A 23,698-nucleotide genomic window follows, 5' to 3' on the forward strand; every position below is an offset into this window, starting at 1 on the left:
AGAGCTAGGGCAATGCTACATGATCACTGATCATTGTGGCAATGCAGCCAAGTCCTCCCGGATACACTGTGATGTGCCACTAATGTCACTCGTGGCACTGGTTGAAAAGCACTAGCCTGGAGGATATGAGATGATCCTATTCTCTCTGAGGAATAAGATGAAGCTGCTTTCTTGAACAGCAGCCCCCAAGCCAGTTTCCATTATGCAACTTCTACCATTTATTGTATATTGCTAGTGATATTTTAATTAGAGCATTATTTAAAGTCTCTGAGCAAAGATGGGAGAACTGGAATGTCTGGTGACAAGGGAAAACACTGACATAGTGGGCATAACGGAAACCTGGTGGAATGCGGAGAATCAGTGGGATACCGCAATCCTGGGCTATAAACTCTACAGGAGGGACAGGGAGGGGCGTGTTGGAGGTGGGGTGGCCGTTTATGTTAAGGAAGGGATAGAATTCAGCAAAGTAGAGATTGAAGGCGGGTCCGACTCCACCGTAGAATCTCTGTGGGTTAAATTACCAGGCCTGAGGAGCGATGTAATACTGGGGGCGTGCTATCATCCTCCAGACCAGAAACTGAAAGGGGACCTTGAAATGAGGAAACAGATCAGGGAGGTGACAAGGAGGGACAGGATTTTAATCATGGGGGACTTCAATTATCCTCATATTGACTGGGTCAATTTGTGTTCTGGTCATGAAAAGGAGACCGGATTCCTTGACATGCTAAATGACTGTACCTTAGAGCAGCTAGTCATGGAGCCCACCAGAGAACAGGTGACTCTGGATTTAATATTATGTGGTACTCAGGACCTGGTTAGAGATATCAATGCTATGGAGCCATTGGGGAACAGTGATCATGCTGCGATCCGTTTTGACGTGCACGTTGGGGGAAGAATACCGGGCAAGTCTCTCACAAAAACCCTTGACTTCTGACGGGTGGACTTCCCTCAAATGAGGAGGCTGATTAGAAGGAGGTTGAAGGGGAAGGTAAAAAGAGTCCAATCTCTCCAGAGTGCATAGAGGCTGCTTAAAACAACAGTAATAGAGCCCCAGCAGAGGTGTATACCACAAAGAAAGAAGGGCTCCACTAAATTCAGGAGGGTGCCCACATGGCTAATGAGCCAAGTTAGAGAGGCTGTAAAGGGCAGGGAAGCTTCCTTCTGTAAATGGAAGTCTTGCCCTAATGAGGAGAATGAAAAGGAACATAAACTGTGGCAAAAGAAATGTAAGAAGGTGATACAGGAGGCCAAGCGAGACTATGAGGAACGCATGGCCAGCAACATTAAGGGGAATAATAAAAGCTTCTTCAAATATGTTAGAAGCAGGAAACCCACCAGAGAAGCGGTTGGCCCTCTGGATGGTGAGGGAGGGAAAGGGAAGATAAAAGGAGACTTGGAGATGGCAGAGAAATTAAATGAGTTCTTTGCATCTGTCTTCACGACAGAAGATCGCGGGCAGATACTGCTGCCTGAACAGCCCCTCCTGACCAAGGAATTAAGTCAGATAGAGGTGAAAAGAGAAGATGTTTCAGACCTCATTGATAAATTAAAGATCAATAAGTCACCTGGCCCTGATGGCATCCACCCAAGAGTTATTAAGGAATTGAAGAATGAAGTTGCTGATCTCTTGACTAAAATATGCAACCTGTCCCTCAAAACGGCCACAGTGCCAGAAGATTGGAGGATAGCAAATGTCATGCCAATCTTTAAAAAGGGAAAGAGGGGGGACCCAGGAAACTATAGGCCGGTCAGCCTAACATCTATACCGGGTAAGATGGTGGAATGCCTCATCAAAGATAGGATCTCAAAACACATAGACGAACAGGCCTTGCTGAGGGAGAATCAGCATGGCTTCTGTAAGGGTAAGTCTTGCCTCACGAACCTTATAGAATTCTTTGAAAAGGTCAACAGGCATGTGGATGCGGGAGAACCCGTAGACATTATATATCTGGACTTTCAGAAGGCGTTCGACACGGTCCCTCACCAAAGGCTACTAAAAAAACTCCACAGTCAGGGAATTAAAGGACAGGTCCTCTCATGGATTGAGAACTGGTTGGAGGCCAGGAAGCAGAGAATGGGTGTCAATGGGCAATTTTCACAATGGAGAGAAGTGAAAAGCGGTGTGCCCCAAGGATCTGTCCTGGGACCGGTGCTTTTCAACCTCTTCATGAATGACCTGGTGACAGGGTTGAGCAGTGAGTTTGCAAAGTTTGCAGATGACACCAAACTTTTCTGAGTGGTGAAGACCAGAAGTGATTGTGAGGAGCTCCAGAAGGATCTCTCCAGACTGGCAGAATGGGCAGCATAATGGCAGTTGCACTTCAGTGTCAGTAAGTGTAAAGTCATGCACATTGGGGCAAAAAATCAAAACTTCACATATAGGCTGATTGGTTCTGAGCTGTCTGTGACAGATCAGGAGAGAGATCTTGGGGTGGTGGTGGACAGGTTGCTGAAACTGTCGACCCAATGTGCGGCGGCAGTGAAGAAGGCCAATTCTATGCTTGGTATCATTAGAAAAGGTATTGAGAACAAAATGGCTAATATTATAATGCCACTGTACAAATCGATGATAAGGCCACACCTGGAGTATTGTGTCCAGTTCTGGTCACCACATCTCAAAAAAGACATAGTGGAAATGGAAAAGGTGCAAAAGTGAGCGACTAAGATGATTACTGGGCTGGGGCACCTTCCTTATGAAGAAAGGCTATGGCGTTTGGGCCTCTTCAGCCTAGAAAAGAGACGCCTGAGGGGGGACATGATTGAGACATACAAAATTATGCAGGGGATGGACAGAGTGGATAGAGAATGCTCTTTACACTCTCACATATCACCAGAACCAGGGGACTAAAATTGAGTGTTAGGAGAGTTAGAACAGACAAAAGAAAATATTTCTTTACTCGGCGTGTGGTTGGTCTGTGGAACTCCTTGCCACAGGATGTGGTGATGGCATCTGACCTGGATGCCTTTAAAAGTTTCTGGAGGAAAAATCCATTACGGGTTACAAGCCATGATGTGTATGTGCAACCTCCTGATTTTAGAAATGGACTATATCAGAATGCCAGATGCAAAGGAGGGCACCAGGATGCAGGTCTCTTGTTGTTTGGTGTGCTCCCTGGGGCATTTGGTGGGCCGCTGTGAGATACAGGCAGCTGGACTAGATGGGCCTATGGCCTGATCCAGTGGGGCTGTTCTTAGGTTCTTAAGTTACAAAGAATGCTTTGTAACATGGAAGTGATATTTGGAAGCCTGAATCATATGAGGCAGTGTGTTCTGTCAGGGCTAGTCTACACATCGACGCTCTAATCTGGTTATTATCTATCAATGAGAATTTCGGCAGAGGTTAAACTACATATATCATGATTTGCCTGAACTACAGATGGCTGTCCATGGAATTGTATGTTGCTGACCTATGTTGTGAGTCCCTAAAGCTACAGTCCTATACATGCTTACCTGAGAGTAAGCCCTATTGAAGACAATGGGACTTACCTCCCAGTAAGCATGTATAGGATTGCATTGTAGAGCTACGGGGATCACATTTTGGATGAGCAGTGACTCCACCCAGTGCAGATCAGCCAATGGCTTCCCTTAACCTGAAAGGACTGTAAAGGTTGCAATGTTGCCTGAGCAGTGTTGTTAATTCTGCTGAGCCTCTGGCTCTTGCTCAGCATCTCTCTAAGACCAGCACTGAGTTAGAGACTAGTTTGTGCCCATGTTATACAGGTCTCCCTTCTAAGTCTGCAGCCCTCCAAAATACTAATGGGGGATCACAATACTCTGAATGTTCAGAAGTGCCCTGCATATGACTGAGGACAGCACTAGCCTGGCACCTTTCTTCAGCTATGAATTTTGTTCCCCTATGGAGAAGCATTCAGTCATACAACTGTTCTTCATGCCTGCCTGATGTGCTACCAGGGTACTGCAGTGCCAGTGCCAGATCCATGCAATTTCCCTGTTTCTTTCTGTGTATTTTTGCCTATTCCTCTTGTGTATTTCTGTGTATTCTTCATGGGTTTGCACATTTTCACAAGCTTCCGGCAGCTTGGATGCAAATTGCAGAAATTTTTGCCAGACAGCCCTGGGGAGAGGAAATACAGATTCAGTTCAGAGCAGCCAAACCAGTTTTTCCAGTTTCAAGAAGATGGGACCAAGTGACCAGATAGCTGGTACTTCTCCAATCAGAGAAACAGATGACACCATTCCAGCCAAGGAAGAAAACTTCCCAGTTGGAAGTTCTCCTTTCAGCTGTCCAGAGCACCACAGAGGAGATCCCACCAGCTCCCACAGAAAGTGCAAGGAGAGGCTGGCTGGAGGTCAGGTGCAAAAAGAAAGGAAATTGTTTTAGTCAACTTTGTGTTATTTTAGTGTCCATCTAATTCCCAGCCATTTGCAAATTGTCCAAAACTTATTTGAAACTTGAGGTAGAAACTTTGAGTTATAAGTGCATGGATTATGGAGCACCTCAGCGCCACCCGCTGGCAGTTGGAATTCTTGTGTTGCTTTTTGCTTGTCTCTAAACTAGCCTTCCTTCCAAGTCATTTAATACTTTTGTATGGGTCCAACCTTGTTATACATGGATTTTTTATATATGGATTTGATTCAACATGAACGGCCACTGCAAATGAGAAGGAATGTGCTGATCCCTGGAGAAAGGGAAATATGCATCCCTTTAAAATCACAGTTGTTTTTTTAAAAAAACTGCTTTTCTTACTGTTGTAGAGAGACAGTCATGCAAGCAATCATTCCATTCTGCAGCTGAGCCAGGAAAAGGCAGGAGAGCCTTGCATTTCTAATTGCTACTGCCTCTCTACAACAGTAAGAAAAGCTGTTTTTAAACCACAATTGTAAAGGGACGCACTTTTAATTTTTTTAACTGCTTTTATTTAACACATTTTATGGTATCAGCAGAGAATCCCAGAATCAAAATCCCTGAGGTTCAGTATTTCCTAGAATGGGGTTCTAGACAGGTTGCTCCTCAGGCTAGCCTGATCACCTTGGCTGGTGGCAGTGGATTCATTCTACTACAGCCTCTCCCTATTCAACTGCAAGTTCAAACAGGAGAGAGGGGAGCAGGAATGGAGAGAGTGTGCTAACCAAAAAGCACTACTGCCCTTGATTAGGAGTTCTAATTCTTTTAGCAACCAATTCTTTTAGCAACCACCCCATGGCCTCCTGTATCCCCTGAAGAAATTATAGAGCTAGTCTCTCAAATTAAACAAGGGAAAGCTGCTGGGCCTGATTTGGTATTGCCGGAGATCCTGAAAATGGACCGCGAATGGTGGGCCCCTATTCTATTCTCATTATTTACAGTGGTGGACCAAACAGGTATAATACCAGCTGAATGGATAAATGCAACTATAGTGCCTATTTACAAAAAAGTCAATCATCATGATCCCTCCAATTTTAGACCTATAAGCCTTTTATCAGTGGGGGAAAAACTTTATGCAAAACATCTTTTAAACAAGCTGCTATCCTGGATGGAAGATCTGGGCCTTCCAGGGTGGGATCAGATAGGATTTCGAAAAGGATTTTCACCAGTTGATCACTGTGCTGTTTTAGCTCATTTGATTGACAAGTACACAAGGCTAAAAAATCAAAAATTATATGTTGCTTTTCTGGATCTTAAAGGAGCCTTTGACTCTGTTAATAGATCGCTGTTATGGAACAAATTAGTTAAACTTAATATAGACCCTAGACTTCTGATTCTTATTCAGAAACTTTACACAGGCACCACCTGCCAAATTAAATTTACATCTTCGGCGAAATTGACCCCCAAAATTCAGGTTGAAAGGGGAGTGAAACAGGGGTGCATTTTAGCACCCACCCTTTTAAATCTTTTTCTATACAATTTTACCCCCTTTTTGCTTCAGATAGATGGACATATTCCTAAACTAGGTTCACTGCATATTCCAGCATTGCTTTATGCGAATGTTGCAGTGCTAGTTTCCTGTACACCTATTGGACTTAAGTGACTTTTAAATAGAACTTCTGGCTATCTGAAATGTAACAAACTTGAATTGAACTCTCAGAAAACCAAAGTTATAGTCTTTTCAAAATCATGGAGCCCAGACACTTGGTCTATTAGAGAGGAGAAACTAGAACAGGTCAAAAGCTTTAAATATCTTGGAATTCACTTCCACTATAATCTGTGCTGGGGTACTCATCAAAAATTGGTTACAAACTTAGCCTGTGTAACTTTGCAGAGCACCAATTGATTCTTTTTTAGTCAGGTCAATCGTTATATACCAGCTGCTCTCAAGGTATTTAATGCCAAGGTATCGGTACAGCTCCTGTACGGGTGCCCTATCTGGATTAGCACTATAAATCACACTTTTGAGAGTATCCAAGCTAAATTTTTGAGGGCTATTTAGGTTTGCCTAAATCTGTACCATACTCTGCATTATGTCTGGAGACTGGACAATCGTTCTTAGTATTAGTATCAAGAGCTAATGCTCTTAGAGCTCTCAAGAGCTCTTAGTATCAAGACCATGGCTTTTAACCATATGCTATTGGCTCCAGTTACATTATAATGTGAAACCAGTTACATTATAATGTGAAACCAGGCAGTCTCCTATCCAGAATGTTATCTGAGTCTGGTTCTTTTAAATGTTATAGCCAAATTAAATCGAAAATTGAATCGATTGGTTGTTCATTGGATTTTTTAAGTTTATATCCATTCCCTGGAGTTTATCAAAGGGTAAAGCAAAGGATGCTAGACATTGAGGCACAAAACCTCTTTGAACTTGCTTCTAGAATTTATTCCCCTCTTAATTTGTCTATCCTGCTTAAGTATGGGCAAATGGCTCCTTATCTGAGTATTTTGATCAACTCTTCTGAACGTTGTGCAATCTCCTTGGCAAGATTCAATGTGTTTCCATCCAAGGTCACAGAAGGCAGATATAGGTAAATACCATATAAAGAACGCCTCTACCCTGTAATTTGGGAAATATTGAATCAATCATACACATTTTTTTATTGTCCTTGGCACACTAGTTCCCACCACACTTACATGACTCCACTTCTCAGCAAAATGAATGGTCTTTCGGATGAGGCAAAACTGAAGCGTCTCCTAAATGACTACCCACCAGATGTGCTAGAGGGACTTTCTAAATTTTTACTTTTAGTGATTTCTAAGCCTTCTTAATGTAATCTGTCAAAAAATTGATATTTTATGTTGAACTGTAAATGTACTATTAGTAATTTAGTAACTTAACTCTGTTTTTGATAAACGGGATTAGGACTGATTATGTTTGTTTTTATGGTTTCTTTATCTATGCCTAATAAAGGTTTATTCATTCATTCATGCAAGGGAGATGGGAAAATACAAACATTTCTGCACTTTGTAAAGCAAGGGTACAAGACCAAATTAATTATAGCAACATTACACATGGAGCAAACGAGTTCTGATTGGTTCAATGGTCACTGTACTTATTTTTTTATGGCTGAAGGTCACAAAGTTTTTGTCAATCCATTTTGGGTTCATATAGAGCTAAGCATAAACTGCACTCCTATATGCAGCTTATAGGTTCCATCCTACTGCATGTTCTCTTTGCATGTGCAAATAAGGGATGAAGACATTCTTATTGCTAGCATGTCTTGATCCCATTGCCACTGGAGGCATTCTCTCTGCTGGATGTGGAAACAGTGTTAAGAAAACGTTCATAGGTGTCTATGGATCTGATCTTGCAGTAGCCCTTAGATATGAGTTTAAAGGTAGATGTGCTTCAGTAATATTGCTTTTGTTCAGCACATGAAAGACTTCCTGCATTGTTGTCACATGCACATTACAAAAACAAAACAAAACAGTAGTGTATTTTGCTGTGGTTTTGCAAAGATTAGATTCTCAAAGATACGTGGTTCACAAGAACTCTAGCAACTGTCTTTATAGATCAAGTAGGCACTTTTTTTCCTGAATCAAAGTGTCCAGCCTAGGTTTCCTCATGTTATGGCATGTTCGTGTCACATTTGTGACAGACATGCACATCCCATGGCCAGCATATGATTGTGCACTAAAAAGATCAAGGGAATCAAGCAGAAGGGCTGAGTAGGCAAAACGAGGGACCAATCATGGTGTTCCTTTCTGCTTTCCCCCATGTGTGGAAAACCTATACTGTACTGTGATTATTTTGCACAAAAATGCAAACTGTGAAATGGTGTGAGTGTGAGTGAGTGTGAGTGTGCTAACCAAAAAGCACTACTGCCCTAGATCAGCTTGCAGCTATGATAGCCCCTCCCTCAACCCCGACAGGGTCTTTTTGGTGAAAAGCATTGAATCTTCCCAGGGAAGCTTCAGGACATTTGGGTTCCCAATTTCTTGGGCAATTGAGGCCTGGCAGATACCTTTAAGCTCAGCTTTTTTTCATCCTATGCATCAGGTGAATGTGTCGTTCAGCATATACTGGGAAACAGTATCAATTGTCTTAGCTTTGCTTTCCCCCCCTTCTTTTTCCACTCCTCACTAGAAATCTCCATTGGTAATTTTCTTACTGTCACATCCTGCTTTTTTGTATATGTCAGGGTGAGTTTTCCTCTTTCTGCACAGTCACAGTTCAAGCATCTAGACAGTTGTGGAGGCAACCACTTGTACAATGTGTTCACCTTCTGAGGCTTGCCTGAGCTGCTTTGAAACTGAGGTCTCCTGGGTAAACAAACCAATCTGCCTATTTTGCTTTCTCTTCTCAAGGGAAACTTTCTCTCCTTTATTGGGGAAAAAAGGGGTTTCTAAAAAGCAGAGCCATCAGCAGAAGAAATCTTTCCTATAGTAAACTCTACCACCCACTTAGTTGGCTGCTAAGTACACAGGGGCAGAGATAGTTAAGGTTTCACAAGAAAATAACTGAAATCAAATCTGAACAACTAGATCATATGCATCTTCTGAGGAATAAGGCATTTCTATAGCTTAGGAAACAGAGAACCTTGAATACTCTTCTCTTTGCATGGAAGGAGATGTTCTCTAGCAGAGGCTGCCTACCATTCAGTGACAGAGCTCAGGAGCCTGGATACTGCTCCTTTGATGGTCAGAGCGAGATGTGTAAAGGACAGATTTCCTACAGATACCATATAGGATAAGGCAAAGGATCATAGGTATCTTAGAAGAGACAATGCCCTCCAGAGCTCTGCAGGCAACATTAAACCTATATTCCAATCTCCTCTTTGTCTTTCTATAAAAGAAATGCTTCCCCTACCCAGTAATGCCACCATTCCTTCCACCGCCTGCCCCACCACCAACTCACCAGTGCTGTTAGATGGCAACTTCTCCGCCTCTGAGCTCATGGCCACCAGCCACTGCTGTCATTGCACTCACTGGCAGAATGTCACCTCTGCCAGTGGATGGGATTGGAACATGATTCAGGGAAAATGTAATTTCAGGCTAATTGAAAGAAACATAAAAAGCAATTCAACTGTTATTGGAATCCCATCTACATGGTAAAAAGGAATGAGACTTCCTTTCTTAAACATTAGAGAATCATAGTCTTCACTGTACGTATTGCATAGAACAGAGGTTCCAAACTCTCCAGGAGAGTTGGGACCTCTGTAAGTAGCTGTGGAGACAGGGCGATGGCGGTGGTGGCACCCTCAGGGTCATGCCGGTGCCACAAAAAAGGGGTTTTTTTCTTACTTACTGGGGACAGCACTGGCCCTCTGGAGGGTGCAGGAGCCCACAGACACCTCTCCAAGCTTCCCTGTGCCTCAAAGCAGCTCCCTCAAGTGAATGTGATCCACTTCTGGTTTCGTGACGAAAATCAGAACAACAACAACAACAGGTATTTATATACCGCCTTTCTTGGTCTTTATTCAAGACTTTATTCAAGGCGGGTTACATAGGCAGGCTTATCCAAATCCCTTATTAAATAGGAATTTTTACAATTGAAAGAAGGTTCTTTCTTTCAAGAACCACTACATTCAGGTGTTTCATTCCGATCTGGCTTCACATTCTGGCCTCCATCCTCCCACGCTCAGAGCAGATGGAATGGCTTGGCTTCAGCTTGTCAGCTGCTTCAAGGTCGCACGGTGCCGGTGGCCTCGAACTGGCGACCTTGTGGATGTTATCTTCAGGCAGATGGAGGCTCTACCCACTAGACCAGACCTCCTGCCCAGACCAGACCTCCTGCCCAGAATTGGGTCGTGATTACTTCAGGGAACTGTTTGGAGACAAAGAGAGCCTGCAGAGAGTTCCACGAGCTCCTTGCACCAGGGGGCTGGTGCTGCCCCCTGTAAGTTTTTAAAAAAACAAAACCTTTTTTTGGTGGCGATGGCATGATCACTGCAACATTGCCACACCCCTTAAGGGGCAGTGACCAGGCTTCCATGGCTGTTTGGGAACCTCTGGCATAGAGTAAAAGCATGTCTCTCTTCTGGTCCTGCAGATATTATTGCGAGCAGGGAAAGGCCATGGAATCTGGCCAAAGAATTCCTTTTGAAAGTGAAGTGTCATTACAGTCACTTGTAAGCTTAAACTATTCACATTCCTTTGAAGTATCCTTTTAAAATGAAGGTTGTCTCAAGACAGAAACTTCATATTTTTAAATCTTGTTATCAGTGATTAACAGCTATATTTCTGATCAGAAGATCAAACTGAGTTCAAAGGGAAGGCACTGCAATCAAATGTAAGAATATTTCAGAAGGTAACAGCAGAACAGCTACCCATGCTGTGTGCTGAAATTACTGTTACTTTCTGAAATGCAACCATACATTCAAGCATATGATCTTTGATCTGATGTCGTTGGCAAGGTAAATGTATTTCACAGGGACAAGCAATCCTCTGTACAGTTGTATCCTTCAAATTCTTGCATGGATCGCTGCCATTGGAATGCACAATTCTGTGCCCAGTTGGAATGTTTCAGTACCTTTTGGAGTGGGCGGTCCAATTCCAGACTGGGTGGGTCACTAACCCATTAACTGCTGATTTTATTTATGGGACTGCAACGTTCGAAATGCTGCTCACGACTTTTATTTCCTTGTGTGAGCAGCTGAGGCCTCCCCTGGCGCATGACAAGACAGAGGGTCCCGCCACTCGGCTTACGTATCTTGGCATTGAGCTGGACACCTTTAATCAATGTAGCAGGCTTCCAGAGGCTAAGCTGCACAGGCTGTTTGGTGCTTCAGCAGTCCCTGGGAGTCAGAAAGTTGAACCTGAAGGAATTACAGGTGCTAGTTGGGCACCTCAACTTTGCCTGTTGAGTCGTGGTGCCAGGTAGGGTCTTCTTAAGGTGCAGGTGTGAGGCATGGCAGGGCTGTGCAGTCCCTCCCACTGCACATGGGTCAAGTCAGCCCTTCGGGAGGATTTGGCCAAGTGGCTCCAGTTTCTCGACCACTTTAATGGTGTTTCATTTTGGAGAACATGGAAGTTGGTGGAAGAATTTACTTTAGGTGCAGCCGGTGCGCTGCTCGCTGGCCTAGAGGATGGGGTTCAGGAGGGCCTCATTAGAGATTTAACATTCCTTGAGTTTTTCCCGTGTTAGCGGCAGTCAATGTGTGGGCTCTTGAGTTTGCTAAGTCTTCAGTTCGATTCTGGTGTTATAACCAGGCGGTGGTTAGGATTATCAATGGGCAAACTTCCAAGTCGCCCAGGGTGATGCGCTTGTCAGTCAAAGTTTAATTGTGGTAACCATAGGTCATTACAATAAAAGATCAAAGAATTACAATATGTCCATGAGCTAAAAAGGGGAGGAACAATTATGAACATCATACAAGCAAGATCAACTGATAAAGAGAAAAATAAAAACATAAAATGATCCACAATATCAAAAACCATTTATAAAGACCTACAGCTTAATTCGAGATTAGCTAAAATAGAACCAAATCTACTTCTGTAAGAATAAAATAAACCCTGGCAGAATCAGCTCTATAAGATAAATTAATTTCCCATAAAAACAATACAGCACAAGATTTTACATAATTTGTACGCATTCGGGGCCTGTACAAGAGGGACGGGCTCCATTTGAACCAGAATGGAACCAGACTGCTGGCGCATAACATTAAAAAGGTGGCAGAGCAGCTTTTAAACTGATCCCTGGGGGAAGGCCGACAGGAGCCGAGGGGCATCCGGTTCGGGACTCCTCATCCCTATGGGATGAGGATGGGGAGGTTAGAGAACAACAAGACAAAGGCAGGGTAGGAGAAGAAATTGGGAAAGGTAGGGTGATGGGATGTGATAGACGGTTTGGCACAATGAGAGGATGCGGGGACAAAGGAGCGAATAAGCAGCCCATCCTGGGGCATTCCATGTATAAATGCTTTTATGCGAATGCCCGAAGTCTACGAGCAAAGGTGGGAGAACTGGAATGTCTGGTGACAAGGGAAAATATTGACATAGTGGGCATAACAGAAACCTGGTGGAATGCGGAGAATCAGTGGGATACCGCAATCCCGGGCTATAAACTCTACAGGAGGGACAGGCAGGGGCGTGTTGGAGGTGGGGTGGCCCTTTATGTTAAGGAAGGGATAGAATCCAGCAAAGTAGAGATTGAAGGTGGGTCCGACTCCACCGTAGAATCTCTGTGGGTTAAATTACCAGGCTTGTGCAGCGATGTAATACTTGGGGCGTGCTATTGTCCTCCAGACCAGAAATCTGATGGGGACCTTGAAATGAGGAAACAGATCAGGGAGGTGACAAGGAAGGACAGGGTTGTAATCATGGGGGACTTCAATTATCCTCATATTGACTGGGTCAATTTGTGTTCTGGTCACGATAAGGAAACCGGATTTCTTGACGTGCTAAATGACTGTGGCTTAGATCAGCTAGTCACAGAGCCCACCAGAGGACAGGTGACTCTGGATTTAATTTTGTGCGGTACGCAGGACCTGGTTAGAGATGTAAACGTTACTGAGCCATTGGGGAACAGTGATCATGCTGCGATCCGTTTTGACGTGCACGTTGGGGGAAGAATACCAGGCAAATCTCTAACAAAAACCCTTGACTTCCGACGGGCGGACTTCCCTCAAATGAGGAGGCTGGTTAGAAGGAGGTTGAAAGGGAGGGTAAAAAGAGTCCAGTCTTTCCAGAGTGCATGGAGGCTGCTTAAAACAACAGTAATAGAGGCCCAGCAGAGGTGTATACCGCAAAGAAAGAAGGGTTCCACTAAATCCAGGAGAGTGCCCGCATGGCTAACCAGCCAAGTTAGAGAGGCTGTGAAGGGCAAGGAAGCTTCCTTCCGTAAATGGAAGTCTTGCCCTAATGAGGAGAATAAAAAGGAACATAAACTGTGGCAAAAGAAATGTAAGAAGGTGATAGGGGAGGCCAAGCGAGACTATGAGGAACGCATGGCCAGCAACATTAAGGGGAATAATAAAAGCTTCTTCAAATATGTTAGAAGCAGGAAACCCGCCAGAGAAGCGGTTGGCCCTCTGGATGGTGAGGGAGGCAAAGGGGAGATAAAAGGAGACTTAGAGATGGCAGAGAAATTAAATGAATTCTTTGCATCTGTCTTCACGGCAGAAGACCTCGGGCAGATACCGCTGCCCGAACGGCCCCTCCTAACCGAGGAGTTAAGTCAGATAGAGGTTAAAAGAGAAGATGTTTCAGACCTCATTGATAAATTAAAGATCAATAAGTCACCGGGCCCTGATGGCATCCACCCAAGGGTTATTAAGGAATTGAAGAATGAAGTTGCAGATCTCTTGACTAAGGTATGCAACTTGTCCCTCAAAACGGCCACGGTACCAGAAGATTGGAGGATAGCAAATGTCACGCCTATTTTTAAAAAGGGAAAGAGGGGGGACCCGGGAAACTATAGGCCGGTCAGCCTAACATCCATACCGGGTAAGATGGTGGAATGCCTCATCAAAGATAGGATCTCAAAACACATAGACGAACAGGCCTTGCTGAGGGAGAGTCAGCATGGCTTCTGTAAGGGTAAGTCTTGCCTCACAAACCTTATAGAATTCTTTGAAAAGGTCAACAGGCATGTGGATGCGGGAGAACCCGTGGACATTATATATCTGGACTTTCAGAAGGCGTTTGGCACGGTCCCTCACCAAAGGCTACTGAAAAAACTCCACAGTCAGGGAATTAGAGGACAGGTCCTCTCGTGGATTGAGAACTGGTTGGAGGCCAGGAAGCAGAGAGTGGGTGTCAATGGGCAATTTTCACAATGGAGAGAGGTGAAAAGCGGTGTGCCCCAAGGATCTGTCCTGGGACCGGTGCTTTTCAACCTCTTCATAAATGACCTGGAGACAGGGTTGAGCAGTGAAGTGGCTAAGTTTGCAGACGACACCAAACTTTTCCGAGTGGTAAAGACCAGAAGTGATTGTGAGGAGCTCCAGAAGGATCTCTCCAGACTGGCAGAATGGGCAGCAAAATGGCAGATGCGCTTCAATGTCAGTAAGTGTAAAGTCATGCACATTGGGGCAAAAAATCAAAACTTTAGATATAGGCTGATGGGTTCTTAGCTGTCTGTGACAGATCAGGAGAGAGATCTTGGGGTGGTGGTGGACAGGTCGATGAAAGTGTCGACCCAATGTGCGGTGGCAGTGAAGAAGGCCAATTCTATGCTTGGGATCATTAGGAAAGGTATTGAGAACAAAACGGTTAGTATTATAATGCCGTTGTACAAATCGATGATAAGGCCACACCTGGAGTATTGTGTCCAGTTCTGGTCGCCGCATCTCAAAAAAGACATAGTGGAAATGGAAAAGGTGCAAAAGAGAGCGACTAAGCTGATTACGGGGCTGGGGCACCTTCCTTATGAGGAAAGGCTACGGCGTTTGGGCCTCTTCAGCCTAGAAAAGAGACGCCTGAGGGGGGACATGATTGAGACATACAAAATTATGCAGGGGATGGACAGAGTGGATAGGGAGATGCTCTTTACACTCTCACATAATACCAGAACCAGGGGACATCCACTAAAATTGAGTGTTGGGCGGGTTAGGACAGACAAAAGAAAATATTTCTTTACTCAGCGCGTGGTCGGTCTGTGGAACTCCTTGCCACAGGATGTGGTGCTGGCGTCTAGCCTAGACGCCTTTAAAAGGGGATTGGACAAGTTTCTGGAGGAAAAATCCATTATGGGGTACAAGCCATGATGTGTATGCGCAACCTCCTGATTTTAGGAATGGGTTAAGTCAGAATGCCAGATGTAGGGGAGAGCACCAGGATGAGGTCTCTTGTTATCTGGTGTGCTCCCTGGGGCATTTGGTGGGCCGCTGTGAAATACAGGAAGCTGGACTAGATGGGCCTATGGCCTGATCCAGTGGGGCTGTTCTTATGTTCTTATGTTCTTATGTTCATTTTCAATGCTGCAAAAGCAAAACTAGCCACTTTCAGAGTGATCCCCATGTTAGCATCTACTAAAAGGCAGCAGATCTGAGCTACAGAAGGTCTGTCCTGCAACAAGGGGATTAGAGTGGACAAGAATTTAGATCTTGGTGCTTCGTAAAGAGGGCAAGTTAATAAATAATGAGAAATGTCCCCTACTTCATCTGCTCCACAGATGCAAAGTCTTAGATCATTTGGGATATTCTCATATCTCCCTACTAAGACAGCAGATTGCATACATTGAAATCGCAGTGCAGTAAAGGCCTTACGTAAAGGAAACGAAGTTAAATTAGATAAATATTTTTCTGCACCAAAGGTTGATTTATATAAAAAAGGGGAAGGAAAGAAAGGTAAATTAAGAATATTGCATAGATTCTTTCTCTTAAAAAAAAAAAAAAGCTGAATTTTATTTTTAATTAAAATCTTAATCTTATTAGAAGAAAAGGTAGGCAAAAGATTCATATCTATTTCATAAAATTCTAAAATGGGTTTTATCAAAGATAACCATGATTTATGAGATGGAGTTATGAGTTGTTCTTTAAAGCAAATTTTAGGTAAGGAAGAGTCAGCCATAGAGACAAGTTTATAACAATATAAAGCCAGAGCAGTATGGCAAGAGGCCTCAATCTGAATTAGGCCTGTCTCAGATCTAAGGAGGGAAGATGGTGTCGAGCGAGGAACTCCAAGCAGAGAGCGAATAAAGGAATTTTGAATTGTCTCTAAACTGAGCAAATTCGCATAACCCCATATTTCAGCACCATAAGTTAATTGGGGTATTATTTTCCTAGTGAATACTTTTACCGCGGGGGTCACCAAATTACCTCCTTTCGCTCTTACAAAGTGCATAAGTAGTTGTGATGAATGCACAGCTTTCAGTTTAGAGGCATTCAAATGAGGAATCCATGACTGTTGGGCATTAAAAAAACCCCAAGATACTTAAAAACTCTAATTTGCTCAATTTGGGTGTGATCAAGCTTCCAAATATGCTTCTTTTTGGTTGAACCAAAGAGAACTACTTTGGTTTTACTATAATTTATAATTAACTTTTCATGTGCGCAGAAAGCACTCAATTTAGAGAGTATTCTGCGCATGCTAATAGAAGTAATAGAAAATAAGGCAATATCATCAGCATAAAGGAGAATAGATAATTTGGATGGTGGAAAAAAGCGGGATCTTGGAATTCCCCAATGATGTTATTAATGTAAAAATTGAATAAAAAGGGTGCTAATAAACAACCTTGTCTAACTCCCTTCACTGTCAAGATCTTCTCTGAAAGGTGACCGTTAGCTCCAAATCTGACTCTCATAGTAGAATTAAAGTGCATTTTCTGAATTAGAGATAGAAGCATCCTATCAATATTGGTGGCATATAATTTCTTCTATAACAAGGCCCTGTCTATGGAATCAAATGCCAAACTAAAGCCGAGGTGATGCGCTTGTTAAGAGCATTTGTTCTCCAGTGCTTATCGATTAATGTCCTTTCTCTGCAAGGCATGTGCCTGGGGTTCAAAATAGCATTGCCGACACGCTCTCGTTTTCAGGAGGAGCGTTTCATGCAGCTGGCTCCAGAGGCTCTTCGGGACCCAGAACCCATGCCCCTATGGTTGTGGAGCCTTGCTCAGCACTGCCCGAAACATGATCTGGGCTGCCCTGGAAGCTGCTACCGGGGTCAGTTATGGGAAGAAGATCCAGGAGTTTTAGCCTTTCGCGGACAGCAGTGTTTTGCAGCCACAGGGCCTTTACCAGTGCTGCACCTGAGGAAGTTTATAATTGCCCTTAGGAACAGGGATTGGTCGGCACGTTCAATTTCAGCAGCTCTTTCTCAGTCCAGGGTTCTGGCTGGGCTGGCAGCACCTCTGATTTTGGGGTCAGGCGAATACTGGTGGTGATTAGGAGGAGCTGTCCCGAACCCCCGGAGGCCCGGAAGCCGGTCACTCCGAGTTTATACAGGGCCTATGTGCCGATTTTGGTTTACATGGTGCATCGCGTCATGATGTGATGCTGTACAAGGCTTTTGCCTGGTCTATTTTCAGGGCTTTTCGCCCCAGTGAAGTATTGTCTGTTTCCCAGCTTGCCCCCAGGGACAGAGCCTTGCAGCGGGGTGATTGGTAGTTGGGTGTTAACCGTGTTTCTTTATTTTTAAGGTATTCAAGACCGACCAGCAAGGTACAGGGCAGTGGACCCACCTGAAAGAGTGATTAACATGGATATCTGTCCAGTGCAGATGGTTGTGGACTACAGCCACATTACATCCCAAGGAGAAGGGACCGTTTTTCAGCATCAGAAGGCCTCCCTTCCCTGACTGTTTACCAGTTCAGGGCAGTTTGTAATGCTGCCTTGCAGAGACTTGGAGTATCAGCTGGCCAGTTTGGCCTGCATTCATTTAGAGTTGGTGCCGCATCTATGGCAGCCAGGCTTGGCTTCCAGGTGGGAGCTATTCAGAAGACTGGCGTTGGCACTCAGGCACCTTTAAGTATTATGTACGCTGAGGCCCACTAGTCGTGGTGGCTGGCAGTAGCGGGTTATCGGGCTCCCCCAGTGGTTGGGTGGGCGTGTTGACTGGCATCGCCAGCCTTGCTGTTAATGTAGAGGGATGGTCCAGTTGGAGTCCCTGGTTGTGTTGCCTACAGCATCTGTTGTGTTCCCATATTAGTGACTGACGTTACCCTTTCTATTGCAGGTCTTCGTTGGTCGACTCCTGTGAGAGTTCTGACCTGCAGCAACTCAATTGTCTTTTGGGCCTGGAAGAGAGCGTTGGCTGGCAGTTTTGGCTCCCAGTCGGGACTGGGAGGCCTGGCCAGTGTCATCTGGGAGGCCAGAAGGGGCATGCGCTGGGGGCAGTTCATGCCACTGCTGCTTAATTATTTGGAACGGCATACCCCTCCCCAGGTAATCATGGTATATTTAGGGGAGAACGACCTGGGCCAGAGGACTTCGATGTCGTTGAGGCTCCAAGCCTGCAGGGAATTCTCATTGCTTAGGAGTTGGTTCCCAGGGATTGCTGTCCTTTGGTCCAATCTCCTCCCTGGTGTGTTTGGCGTGGGGCACGGAGCGTCCGCAGAATAGACATCACCAGGAAAAGAGTGAACGCTTACCTGGGGAGGGTAGTAGTTGAGCAGGGCAGGGCAATAATCCAACACCCTGCTATGGGGTTTAGGCAGCCTGCCCTGTTTCACAGAGATGTGGTGCATCTGTCACCAGTCGGCATTGACTTGTTTCTATCATCTGCAGCGGGGCTTGAAGGAGTTCATCCTTGTGGGGAGCGGGGACGACAAGCGCTAGACTGTCCTCCCCTGTGGCAGGATACATGCGGGGCTGGGTAGGTAGGTATCTGGCTCAGTGTCCATCCAAGGCAGCAGGGTGAGGGGTGAGTCTGAACCGCTCCTATGATGCCTGACCAGCTCCAGAAGGCAGGCAGGCGAGCCCCTTGTCTGGACTGTCAGGCCGGTGAGGCTCTGTCTACTGGTCTGAAGTTTGGCTGCCTTGCCCCCTTTGGGGGTGGTGTTGAAAGACCTAGGCTGGCTATTGACAGCTGGGGCCTCGAGCCAGGCGGTACGCCCTATGAGTTTGCAGGGGGAGGCAGACGGCTAGAACCGTTTCCCCCATATAGCCCCGTACGTTTGATGCGATTGTTTATTGCCCTGCTGCAGTTTAAGACTTAATAAAGTGGCCCATTTTCATCCAAGCCGAAGTCTGGTCTCTTTATTTGCGGGTATGGGGGTAAAAGTATTTCTAGGATCACTTGTTCCAATCATCAGCAAAGGCACAATTCAGTGTAATGAAATCATGTCTCGTGTTTGAAGTCCCATTAAAACGTGGTGATCCCAGCTTGATCTCCTCCAACGGAGACTTCACTGAGGAGAGGGGAACACTGCTGTTAAGCTGAGTGGCGCGGTTACTTTCCACGTCTTGCAGTGGATGCTTCAGTGAATGCAGGCGAAACAATTTGTCGACCTGATTTTGGTAGGCACGTCACACTGCTGACTCTTTGAGTTTGGTGAGGTGACAGAAATCAAGTGAAACACCTGCAACCTATCCTTCACATGCTGATTAAGCCAGGAGACACTGAAGAGCAGAGCCAGAACAAATCATAATCCTGATAGCGTTTGACTCAAATCCCCCCAAGTGCACAACCTAATGCGTGTTGCTGGGTTGCATAAGGAGATATTTAAATGCATCAGAGTGAATAATTGTTTCCTTCTGTGAATTTCAGTGTTAGTAATGTTGACGATATACCTTGTCACTCCCGAATTGTCACTCCCAAATTGGCCTTTTCAGCCACACTAGACGCTGTTCCAGAACCACCATTCAGAGTGCGATACCAGAGTCTTTCGAGACTGAAGGTTGCCAACATCCAGATATACCTTACAAGTCACCTAGATTGCCCTTTATTGCTGGAGAAAACAAAGTTGTTTTATTTTTTTTTTCCACAGCTTTCACTGCTTTCTGTAAGAGGCATCTTGGGAGCTTATTAAATTCATTAGAATCCTGAAGATGTTTTAACAGCATGTCTGAGTGCTCACATGCCTCTTCTCCTTTTCCAATAACTTTTCCAGTTGTTTTGAAAGAGGGAAAAAGAGACTGAAAGAGGCTCCTTAGCTAATTGAGGGGGGAAAAGTATTCCACATATACTGTGACACTGTTTTCATTGTGACACTTTTAAAGGAAGGCACAGCAGATGAAGAGCTAGCTGGTGACATTTCCTTCTGGGTCTCTACAGTTGACTTCAGGTGAAAAGATCTTCCCTAGTGATTTACAGAGAGAAGTTTCCCCCGCCTCCCTTAATTTTTTTGAATTTTGAGTTTGAGTTCAATGGATGACATCTACAGTTTTTCTTACTCTGTAGTCTAACCTCAGATATGCAAGTATAGAATTAATGTCATCTCTAGCTAATGTATGGAACATGGCAAGTTCAATTGCTACCTTAGCAGATGTTCAGACAACAGTTTATTTTGGTTCATCCTGCCCTGCTTCCCATTCTAGATAACAAGACGAATAAATTGCATTCAAGTTTGATAATATTAAAAATGCATTATACTGTTTAGGTCATAGCAATCAATCTTTACAGTCCCAGAAATAATTGCAGACAAATCCAACATGTGATGGATTGTGACATCACATCATTTTCCTTCTCCCTAGGAAAATACTTTCTATATGTCAGAATTTAAGACCTTCATCAGGATCTGGGTCCAGCTATACCTAATCTTTCTAGTTCAGTGGTTCTCAAAACTTTCCATCCCACACTTTGCCTTAATCTTTAAACTCAACCATATTCTGTTATTTGCCACCAGTGCACCAATTGGTAGCAATCTGGCTTTTGTAGCTGTTGTAGCTCAACTATCATGGAAAATAATTGTTGTCACAATATGTTCTTACATTAAGTGATGAGTCCAGGTCTTTCAATGGGAATACAATAGTGTATGTCTGTGGAAGGGTAACTACTTGTGGCCCTCATAGGTCCAATTTCAGGCTTTTCTTAGCTCATCTTAGGTTTATCTTAGTTCACCTTAGGGCTGCTGTGCTCTTTAACAAGAGGGAGGGCTCACAGTGGTAGAGTCCCTGCTTTGCATGGCTCAAGTTCTCAAGAAGCAAGGCTGGGGATTGCCAGCTAGTTCAATTATGCTATGCTAGGTTGCGGATGAGGCAACTATTGCTCCTCAGAAAACTGAGGGGCGATTCAAAATTTCAGGGCTTCAGAATTCTGCCAATGAACCTTCAACTTATAATTTTATTTTTTTTGACAGTGCCAGAAGATCAGGATTTGCCCACTTGCACTGGCAACACAAATACTCATTTGTCTTCTACTGTTGAGCAGAATGGCAGCAATAATCACTGCTGTAAATAGCAACAGAATAAATAAGTTTGAAGCTAAATGGGGGTAAAGGTGGATTTTGGACTGTGCAATAGGTGAGTGTCATGTCCCCCAAACCAATGACAAAATGATGGGAAAGTGAAACTTTGCCGTATTTCAATAAGCTAAGAGGCTAGTTTCAGTTTATCTCTAGTCCACCTGGATATATGGCCTGTTTAAGGAACTGGATAAACACAGCTCCTTAAAAATCTAATATATGTTCATTATCATTCTAGCCCAGATATACTACAACATTTTATGAAGAGGTTACACCTCTTTATAAGTTCCTGTGATGCACGCTTAAAACAAAACCAACCTCTGATGAATTTAAAAAAAAAAATACTTCCAAACCTTTCAGACTTGGGTGGCAGAGAAGAGAGAAGGGTGTCTTATATCAGAAAGGTTTCTTTTCATTTTATTTCATTTTTTTGATTACTTTGAACATCAAGCATTTGCCCCTTTCTTTAAACTTTCCAGTTATGAACAAAAAAAGAGAGTGATGCTAAAATACTGAAAGGAAGAACTTTTAAGAGACATGTGGTTTGCTTTATTAAGAGCAAAGATAGTTCCTGTTGTTAAAACTACTTTGTCTTGATGGGAAATGGAACATGGTATAAGTTTTGCAACTTTCTCTCATGGCTTGGATGAACTTTTAAAAATGTCTTACAGCACAATCCTATACATATCTACTCAAAAGTATATCCCACTATTTTCAGTGGTGCTTATTCCCAGGGAAGTGTATAAAGGGTTGCAGCCATAGTAGGTTTGCGCCCATTGGCAGCTCACAGCCCAATCCTATCCAACTTTCCAGCACCGGTGCAACCGCAATGCAACCCTGGGGTGAGGGAACAAATGTTCCCATACCTTAAGGAGGCCTCTGTGACTTTTTCCCCACCAAAGGATTCAGCTCACATCCCACTGACACCACTGCACCAGCCCTGGAAAATTGGTTAGGATTGGGCCCTCAGTCATTAATAGGCTGATTCAAAAACCACAAGTGAGAGGATTATAGCCCGTAGTGCTGTTCTACCAGCCCTTGTGCCAGATTCAGATTCAGATTCAGGCAGTGCTATGATAGGTAAGTGCTATTAGTGTGTTCATTATTCTGCTTGTGTGATAGGTTACACAAATGTTTGCACAAGTGAATCAGCGTCTTTACAGTTTTTTTTTCATACAACATTCTAACACCAACTGGGAAGTAAGCTTTCCATGAATGGAAGACATCTTCTGCATGTAGAAAGGCACCATTAGATCCATCTCATTTTGTTCAGGGTCTGTCCTGTTACCAGGAAGCACAAAACCAGGAGATGTGATTCATCTATAATTCTCCTTTCCATACTTCCCACATTTGAAAACATCTTTAGTATCTAAGTGGAAGCGTATTGTACTGACTCAGGGCCAAATCCTAACCAACTTTCTAGCACCGGTACAGCCACAATGCAGGTCCAAGGTAAGGGACCAAATGTTCCCGTACCTTGAGGAGGCCTTTGTGACTGCCTCCCCACCACAGGATGCAGTGCATGCCCAATTAGCATAGCTGCACTGGCACGGGATAATTGGATAGGATTGGGCCCAGAGTTATCTTTATCTACTGATTCCCCCCCCCCCCACTTAATTCACCGCTGAATTGTAGGAATGGATTTGAATACTTTCACATCTTTTGAATATAACACAAAAGCAGGCCATTCTGCAGTTATTTCATAATTGTGTGGCATGAGAAAGAGACTGAAGGGTGCGGTAAAAAAAATGAAGCCATCATATTCAATATATCCATTATGTTCACCATTGCAGAGATGGCCCATGCAGATCTGATCTCCACTCTCTCTTTTTTTTTTAAAATATATGGGTAACAACATCTTCTTGAAGGAGGAAGTAAGGAGTTATTGAGATCACATGGCCCAGCCTGCACAACAGGATAGGAATGGAGGAATTCCAGAACCATTAGTAGTAATCAGAAAGCAGTCATGGCAGCAACTGTTACCCTGCACATGCCCAATCTCGTCTGATCTTGGAAGCTAAGCAGGGTCAGGCCTGGTTAGTACTTGGATGGGAGACCGCTTGGGAATACCGGGTGCTGTAGGCTTATACCATAGTCTTTCGAGACTGAAGGTTGCCAACCATTTTTTAAGTGACCGAGCAAAGAGACGAGCAAAATCCCTAGAGGAAATATTAACTGGACTACTCTGCAGGTGCAGGGAGAATGCCTGATCATTGTTCTGGGAGCTGACTGGGCAAATAAACTTGTACTTCCTTGAGTGTAAGAGTGAAATTTCTTCAGTGTGAAACACCTGCTGCTTGTAATATTATATTTAGGAGCCTGATTGAAGCTTGGGCTAGCAGCTGAAAGGGCACTAGGTGGAGGGTGGGGAAAAGCTGGGGAAGATAGTGGTTCAGGCCCAGGAGGGAGATAGGGATGGCAGCAGAGGCTGCTGCCACATCCTGTCCCCCCTCCCATGCCTGAAAACCCTACACAGTCTACTCAGATCTGTGCCGGCAATTGAGCTGGTAGAGATCCAAGTAGACCCATAGCAGCTGTTGGAGCTCAGCACAACATAAGGGAACACATGCTCCCTTACCTTCAGGAGACCTCTAGCT

The 23,698-nt window shown here is 44.3% G+C and overlaps 1 pseudogene; it reads left to right on the forward strand.

Moving 5' to 3' along the window:
- Positions 1–23,069: 23,069 nt before the first annotated feature.
- Positions 23,070–23,186, forward strand: LOC136638113 (5S ribosomal RNA; annotated as a pseudogene).
- Positions 23,187–23,698: the final 512 nt, after the last annotated feature.

Source organism: Tiliqua scincoides, chromosome 1 (genome assembly GCF_035046505.1).
Source record: "Tiliqua scincoides isolate rTilSci1 chromosome 1, rTilSci1.hap2, whole genome shotgun sequence".
In the NCBI taxonomy this organism is placed as follows: Eukaryota; Metazoa; Chordata; class Lepidosauria; order Squamata; family Scincidae; genus Tiliqua; species Tiliqua scincoides.